The sequence below is a fragment of the Narcine bancroftii genome, unplaced genomic scaffold, assembly GCF_036971445.1.
Source record: "Narcine bancroftii isolate sNarBan1 unplaced genomic scaffold, sNarBan1.hap1 Scaffold_158, whole genome shotgun sequence".
NCBI classification, from domain to species: Eukaryota; Metazoa; Chordata; class Chondrichthyes; order Torpediniformes; family Narcinidae; genus Narcine; species Narcine bancroftii.
The window spans coordinates 8,679,178-8,687,845 of record NW_027211893.1 but is presented as its reverse complement, the minus strand read 5'-3'; positions in this window follow the sequence as shown (position 1 = coordinate 8,687,845).

Sequence of the window (8,668 nt, the reverse complement as noted above, 5' to 3'; positions counted from 1 at the left end):
CCGCCTCTGATTCCCTGTGTTTGATTCCCTGCCTCTGATTCCCCGGCTCTGATTCCCGGCCTCTGATTCCCGGCCTCTGATTCCCCGCTTCTGATTCTGATTCCCTGCCTCTGATTCCCCATCTCTGATTCCGCACATCTGATTCCCTGCCTCTGATTCCCCACCTCTGATTCCCCATATCTGATTCCCCGCCTCTGTTTCCCCGCCTCTGATTCCCCGCCTCTGTTTCCCCATATCTAATTCCGAACCTCTGATGCCCCAACTCTAATTCCCTGCCTCTGATTCCCCGCGTTCTATTCCCTGCCTCAGATTCCCCGCCTGTGATTCCCCATCTCTGATTCACCACCTCTGATTCCCCACCTCTGATTCCCCATATCTGATTCCCCGCCTCTGTTTCCCAACCTCTGATTCCACATCTCTGATTCCCCATATCTGATTCCCCGCCTCTGTTTCCCCGCCTCTGATTCCCGGCCCCTGTTTCCCCATATCTGATTCCCCGCCTCTTATTCCCCAACTCAGATTCCCCGCCTCTGATTCCCCAGCTCTGATTCCCCGCCTCTGATTCCCTGTGTTTGATTCCCTGCCTCTGATTCCCCGCCTCTGATTCCCCATCTCTGATTCACTGCCTTTGATTCGCCACCTCTGATTCCCCATATCTGATTCCCCACCACTGTTTCCACGCCTCAAATTCCCCGCCTCTGATTCTCCATATCTCATTCCCCGCCTTTGAATCCCCATCTCTGATTCCCGGACTCTGATTCCCCACCTCTGATTCCCGGCCTCTTATTCCCAGCATCTGATTCCTGGCCCCTGATTCCCCATATCTGACTCCCCGCTTCTGATTCTGATTCCCTGCCTCTGATTCCCCATCTCTGATTCCGCACATCTGATTCCCTGCCTCTGATTCCCCACCTCTGATTCCCCATATCTGATTCCCCGCCTCTGTTTCCCCACCTCTGATTCCCCGCCTCTGTTTCCCCATATCTAATTCCCAACCTCTGATGCCCCAACTCTGATTCCCTGCCTCTGATTCCCCGCGTTCTATTCCCTGCCTCTGATTCCCCGCCTGTGATTCCCCATCTCTGATTCACCACCTCTGATTCCCCACCTCTGATTCCCCATATCTAATTCCTCGCCTCTGTTTTCCCACCTCTGATTCCCCGCCTCTGTTTCCCCATATCTGATTCCCCGCCTCTGAATCCCCAACTCTGATTCCCTGCCTCTGTTTCCCCAGCTCTGATTCCCCACCTTTGATTCCCCCCGTCTGATTCCCAGCCTCTGAATCCCCGTGTCTGATTTCCTGCCTCTGATTCACCGCCTCTGATTCCCCATCTCTGACTCACCGCCTCTGATTCCCCACCTCTGATTCCCCATCTCTGATTCCGCACATCTGATTACCTGCCTCTGATTCCCCGACTCTGATTCCCCAGCTCTGATTCCCCGCCTCTGATTCCCCAACTCTGATTCCCCGCCTCTGATTCCCCAGCTCTGATTCCCCATATCTGATTCCCCGCCTCTGATTCCCTGCCTGTGATTCCCAACCTCTGATTCCCCACCTCTGATTCCCCATATCTGATTCCCCGCCTCTGTTTCCCCACCTCTGATTCCCCGCCTCTGTTTCCCCATATCTGATTCCCCGCCTCTATTTGCCCACCTCTGATTCCCCACCTCAGTTTCCCCATATCTGATTCCCCGCCTCTGAATCCCCAACTCTGATTCCCTGCATCTAATTCCCCAGCTCTGATTCCCCGCCTCTAATTCCCCGTGTCTGATTTCCTGCCTCTGATTCCCCGCCTCTGATTACCCATGTCTGATTCACCGCCTCTGATTCCCCACCTCTGATTCCCCATCTCTGATTCCGCACATCCCATTCCCTGCCTCTGATTCCCCGCCTCTGATTCCCCGCCTCAGATTCCCCGTGTCTGATTTCCTGCCTCTGATTCCCCGCCTCTGATTACCCATGTCTGATTCACCGCCTCTGATTCCCCACCTCTGATTCCCCATCTCTGATTCCGCACATCCGATTCCCTGCTTCTGATTCCCCGCCTCTGATTCACAGCCTCTGATTCCCCAGCTCTGATTCCCCGCCTCAGATTCCCCGCGTCTTATTCCCTGCTTCTGATTCTGATTCCCTGCCTCTGATTCCCCATCTCTGATACCGCACATCTGATTCCCTGCCTCTGATTCCCCACCTCTGATTCCCCATATCTGATTCCCCGCCTCTGTTTCCCCACCTCTGATTCCCCGCCTCTGTTTCCCCATATCTAAGTCCCAGCCTCTGATTCCCCATCTCTGATTCCCCACCTCTGATTCCCCAGCTCTGATTCCCCACCTCTGATTCCCCATATCTGATTCCCCGCCTCTGAATCCCCAACTCTGATTCCCTGCATCTAATTCCCCAGCTCTGATTCCCCGCCTCTGATTCCCCGTTTCTGATTTCCTGCCTCTGATTCCCCGCCTCTGATTACCCATGTCTGATTCACCGCCTCTGATTCCCCACCTCTGATTCCCCATCTCTGATTCCGCACATCCGATTCCCTGCCTCTGATTCCCCGCCTCTGATTCACCGCCTCTGATTCCCGGCCTCTGATTTCCCGCCTCTGATTCCCTGCCACTGATACCCCACCCCTGATTCCCCACCTCCGATTCCCCATATCTGATTCCCCTCCTCTGTTTCCCCGCCTCTGATTCCCCGCCTCTGATTCCCCATATCTGATTCCCCGCCTCTGATTCCCCAACTCTGATTCCCCGCCTCTGATTCCCCAGCTCTGAATCCCCGCCTCTGATTCCGCGCGTCTGATTACCGGCCTCTGATTCGCCAGCTATGATTCCCCGCCTCTGATTCCCCAGCTCTTATTCCCCGCCTCTGATTCCCCTTGTTTGATTCTCTGCCTCTGATTCCCGGCCTCTGATTCCCCATCTCTGATTCACCGCCTTTGATTCGCCACCTCTGATTCCCCATATCTGATTCCCCGCCTCTGTTTCCCCGCCTCTGATTCCCCGCCTCTGATTCCCCATATCTCATTCCCCGCCTCTGAATCCCCATCTCTGATTCCCGGACTCTGATTCCCCACCTCTGATTCCCGGCCTCTTATTCCCGGCATCTGATTCCGGCCTCTGATCCCCGGCCTCTGATTCCCTGCTTCTGATTCTGATTTCCTGCCTCTGATTCCCCATCTCTGATTGCGCACATCTGATTCCCTGCCTCTGATTCCCCACCTCTGATTCCCCATATCTGATTCCCCGCCTCTGTTTCCCCGCCTCTGATTCCCCGCCTCTGTTTCCCAATATCTAAGTCCCCGCCTCTGATTCCCCAACTCTGATTCCCCACCTCTGATTCTCCAGCTCTGATTCCCCGCCTCTGATTCCCGGCATCTGATTCCCTGCATCTGATTCCAAGCCTCTGATTCCCTGCCTCTGATTCCCAACGTCTGATTCCCCACCTCTGATTTCCCATATCTGATTCCCCGCCTCTGTTTCCCCGCCTCTGATTCCCCGCCTCTGTTTCCCCATATCTGATTCCCCGCCTCTGATTCCCCACCTCTGATTCCCTGCCTCTGATTCCCAACATCTGATTCCCCACCTCTTATTCCCCATATCTGATTCCCCGCCTGTTTCCCCGCCTCTGACACCCCTCCTCTGATTCCCCAACTCTAATTCCCCGCCTCTGATTCCACAGCTCTGATTCCCCGTGTTTGATTCCCTGCCTCTGATTCCCTGCCCTGATTCCCCATCTCTGTTTCACCGCCTTTGATTCGCCACCTCTGATTCCCCATATCTGATTCCCCTCCTCTGTTTTCCCGCCTCTGATTCCCTGCCTCTGATTCCCAACCTCTGATTCCACACCTCTGATTCCCCATCTCTGATTCCTCGCCTCTGTTTCCCCGCCTCTGATTCCCCGCCCCTGTTTCCCCATATCTGATTCCCCGCCTCTGATTCCCCAACTCTGATTGCCCGCCTCTGATTCCCCAGCTCTGATTCCCCGCCTCTGATTCCCTGTGTTTGATTCCCTGCCTCTGATTCCCCGGCTCTGATTCCCGGCCTCTGATTCCCGGCCTCTGATTCCCCGCTTCTGATTCTGATTCCCTGCCTCTGATTCCCCATCTCTGATTCCGCACATCTGATTCCCTGCCTCTGATTCCCCACCTCTGATTCCCCATATCTGATTCCCCGCCTCTGTTTCCCCGCCTCTGATTCCCCGCCTCTGTTTCCCCATATCTAATTCCGAACCTCTGATGCCCCAACTCTAATTCCCTGCCTCTGATTCCCCGCGTTCTATTCCCTGCCTCAGATTCCCCGCCTGTGATTCCCCATCTCTGATTCACCACCTCTGATTCCCCACCTCTGATTCCCCATATCTGATTCCCCGCCTCTGTTTCCCAACCTCTGATTCCACATCTCTGATTCCCCATATCTGATTCCCCGCCTCTGTTTCCCCGCCTCTGATTCCCGGCCCCTGTTTCCCCATATCTGATTCCCCGCCTCTTATTCCCCAACTCAGATTCCCCGCCTCTGATTCCCCAGATCTGATTCCCCGCCTCTGATTCCCTGTGTTTGATTCCCTGCCTCTGATTCCCCGCCTCTGATTCCCCATCTCTGATTCACTGCCTTTGATTCGCCACCTCTGATTCCCCATATCTGATTCCCCACCACTGTTTCCACGCCTCAAATTCCCCGCCTCTGATTCTCCATATCTCATTCCCCGCCTTTGAATCCCCATCTCTGATTCCCGGACTCTGATTCCCCACCTCTGATTCCCGGCCTCTTATTCCCAGCATCTGATTCCTGGCCCCTGATTCCCCATATCTGACTCCCCGCTTCTGATTCTGATTCCCTGCCTCTGATTCCCCATCTCTGATTCCGCACATCTGATTCCCTGCCTCTGATTCCCCACCTCTGATTCCCCATATCTGATTCCCCGCCTCTGTTTCCCCACCTCTGATTCCCCGCCTCTGTTTCCCCATATCTAATTCCCAACCTCTGATGCCCCAACTCTGATTCCCTGCCTCTGATTCCCCGCGTTCTATTCCCTGCCTCTGATTCCCCGCCTGTGATTCCCCATCTCTGATTCACCACCTCTGATTCCCCACCTCTGATTCCCCATATCTAATTCCTCGCCTCTGTTTTCCCACCTCTGATTCCCCGCCTCTGTTTCCCCATATCTGATTCCCCGCCTCTGAATCCCCAACTCTGATTCCCTGCCTCTGTTTCCCCAGCTCTGATTCCCCACCTTTGATTCCCCCCGTCTGATTCCCAGCCTCTGAATCCCCGTGTCTGATTTCCTGCCTCTGATTCACCGCCTCTGATTCCCCATCTCTGACTCACCGCCTCTGATTCCCCACCTCTGATTCCCCATCTCTGATTCCGCACATCTGATTACCTGCCTCTGATTCCCCGACTCTGATTCCCCAGCTCTGATTCCCCGCCTCTGATTCCCCAACTCTGATTCCCCGCCTCTGATTCCCCAGCTCTGATTCACCGCCTTTGATTCGCCACCTCTGATTCCCCACATCTGATTCCCCGCCTCTGTTTCCCCGCCTCTGATTCCCTGCCTCTGATTCCCCATATCTCATTCCCCGACTCTGAATCCCCATCTCTGATTCCCGGACTCTGATTCCCCACCTCTGATTCCCGGCCTCTTATTCCCGTCATCTGATTCCGGCCTCAGATTCCCGGCCTCTGATTCCCTGCTTCTGATTCTGATTCCCTGCCTCTGATTCCCCATCTCTGATTGCGCACATCTGATTCCCTGCCTCTGATTCCCCACCTCTGATTCCCCATATCTGATTTCCCGCCTCTGTTTCCCCGCCTCTGATTCCCCGCCTCTGTTTCCCAATATCTAAGACCCGCCTCTGATTCCCCAACTCTGATTCCCCACCTCTGATTCTCCAGCTATGATTCCCCGCCTCTGATTCCCCGCATCTGATTCCCTGCATCTGATTTCAAGCCTCTGATTCCCTGCATCTGATTCCCAACCTCTGATTCCCCACCTCTGATTCCCCATTTCTGATATCCCGCATCTGATTCCCTGCATCTGATTCCAAGCCTCTGATTCCCTGCCTCTGATTCCCAACCTCTGATTCCCCACCTCTGATTCCCCATATCTGATTCACCGCCTCTGTTTCCCCGCCTCTGATTCCCCGCCTCTGTTTCCCCATATCTAATTCCCAACCTCTGATGCCCCAACTCTGATTCCCTGCCTCTGATTCCCCGCGTTCTATTCCCTGCCTCTGATTCCACGCCTGTGATTCCCCATCTCTGATTCACCACCTCTGATTCCCCACCTCTGATTCCCCATATCTAATTCCCCGCCTCTGTTTTCCCGCCTCTGATTCCCCGCCTCTGTTTACCCATATCTGATTCCCCGCCTCTGAATCCCCAACTCTGATTCAATGCCTCTGATTCCCTGCTTCTGATTCTGATTCCCCACCTCTGATTCCCCATCTCTGATTCCGCACATCTAATTCCCTGCCTCTGATTCCCCATCTCTGATTCCCCATATCTGATTCCCCGCCTTCTGTTCCCCGCCTCTGATTCCCCGCCTCTGTTTCCCCATATCTAAGTCCCCGACTCTGATTCCCCAACTTTGATTCCCCACCTCTGATTCCCCTGCTCTGATTCCCCGCCTCTGATTCCCCGCATCTGATTCCATGCATATGATTCCCAGCCTCTGATTCCCTGCCTCTGATTCCCAACCTCTGATTCCCCACCTCTGATTCCCCATATCTGATTCCCCGCCTCTGTTTCCCCGCCTCTGATTCCCCTCCTCTGTTTCCCCATATCTAAGTCCCCGACTCTGATTCCCCAACTTTGATTCCCCACCTCTGATTCCCCAGCTCTGATTCCCCGCCTCTGATTCCCCGCATCTGATTCCATGCATCTGATTCCCCAACTCTGATTCCCTGCCTCTAAGTTCCCAGCTCTGATTCCCCGCCTCTGATTCCCCGTGTCTGATTTCCTGCCTCTGATTCCCCGCCTCTGATTACCCATGTCTATTTCACCGCCTCTGATTCCCCACCTCTGATTCCCCATCTCTGATTCCGCACATCCGATTCCCTGCCTCTGATTCCCCGCCTCTGATTCACTGCCTCTGATTCCCCAGCTCTGATTCCCCGCCTCTGATTCCCCGCGTCTTATTCCCTGCTTCTGATTCTGATTCCCTGCCTCTGATTCCCCATCTCTGATTCCGCACATCTGATTCCCTGCCTCTGATTCTCCACCTCTGATTCCCCATATCTGATTCCCCGCCTCTGTTTCCCCGCCTCTGATTCCCCGCCTCTGTTTCCCCATATCTAAGTCCCCGCCTCTGATTCCCCAACTCTGATTCCCCACCTCTGATTCCCCAGCTCTGATTCCCCATCTCTGATTCACCACCTCTGATTCCCCACCTCTGATTCCCCATATCTAATTCCTCGCCTCTGTTTTCCCGCCTCTGATTCCCCGCCTCTGTTTCCCCATATCTGATTCCCCGCCTCTGAATCCCCAACTCTGATTCCCTGCCTCTGATTCCCCAGCTCTGATTCCCCACCTTTGATTCCCCCCGTCTGATTCCCAGCCTCTGAAACCCCGTGTCTGATTTCCTGCCTCTGATTCACCGCCTCTGATTCCCCATCTCTGACTCACCGCCTCTGATTCCCCACCTCTGATTCCCCATCTCTGATTCCGCACATCTGATTCCCTGCCTCTGATTCCCCGACTCTGATTCCCCAGCTCTGATTCCCCGCCTCTGCTTCCCCAACTCTGATTCCCCGCCTCTGATTCCCCAGCTCTGATTCACCGCCTTTGATTCGCCACCTCTGATTCCCCATATCTGATTCCCCGCCTCTGTTTCCCCGCCTCTGATTCCCCGCCTCTGATTCCCCATATCTCATTCCCCGACTCTGAATCCCCATCTCTGATTCCCGGACTCTCATTCCCCACCTCTGATTCCCGGCCTCTTATTCCCGTCATCTGATTCCGGCCTCTGATTCCCGGCCTCTGATTCCCTGCTTCTGATTCTGATTCCCTGCCTCTGATTCCCCATCTCTGATTGCGCACATCTGATTCCCTGCCTCTGATTCCCCACCTCTGATTCCCCATATCTGATTTCCCGCCTCTGTTTCCCCGCCTCTGATTCCCCGCCTCTGTTTCCCAATATCTAAGACCCGCCTCTGATTCCCCAACTCTGATTCCCCACCTCTGATTCTCCACCTATGATTCCCCGCCTCTGATTCCCCGCATCTGATTCCCTGCATCTGATTCCAAGCCTCTGATTCCCTGCATCTGATTCCCAACCTCTGATTCCCCACCTCTGATTCCCCATTTCTGATATCCCGCATCTGATTCCCTGCATCTGATTCCAAGCCTCTGATTCCCTGCCTCTGATTCCCAACCTCTGATTCCCCACCTCTGATTCCCCATATCTGATTCCCCGCCTCTGTTTCCCCGCCTCTGATTCCCCGCCTCTGTTTCCCCATATCTAATTCCCAACCTCTGATGCCCCAACTCTGATTCCCTGCCTCTGATTCCCCGCGTTCTATTCCCTGCCTCTGATTCCACGCCTGTGATTCCCCATCTCTGATTCACCACCTCTGATTCCCCACCTCTGATTCCCCATATCTAATTCCCCGCCTCTGTTTTCCCGCCTCTGATTCCCCGCCTCTGTTTCCCCATATCTGATTCCCCGCCT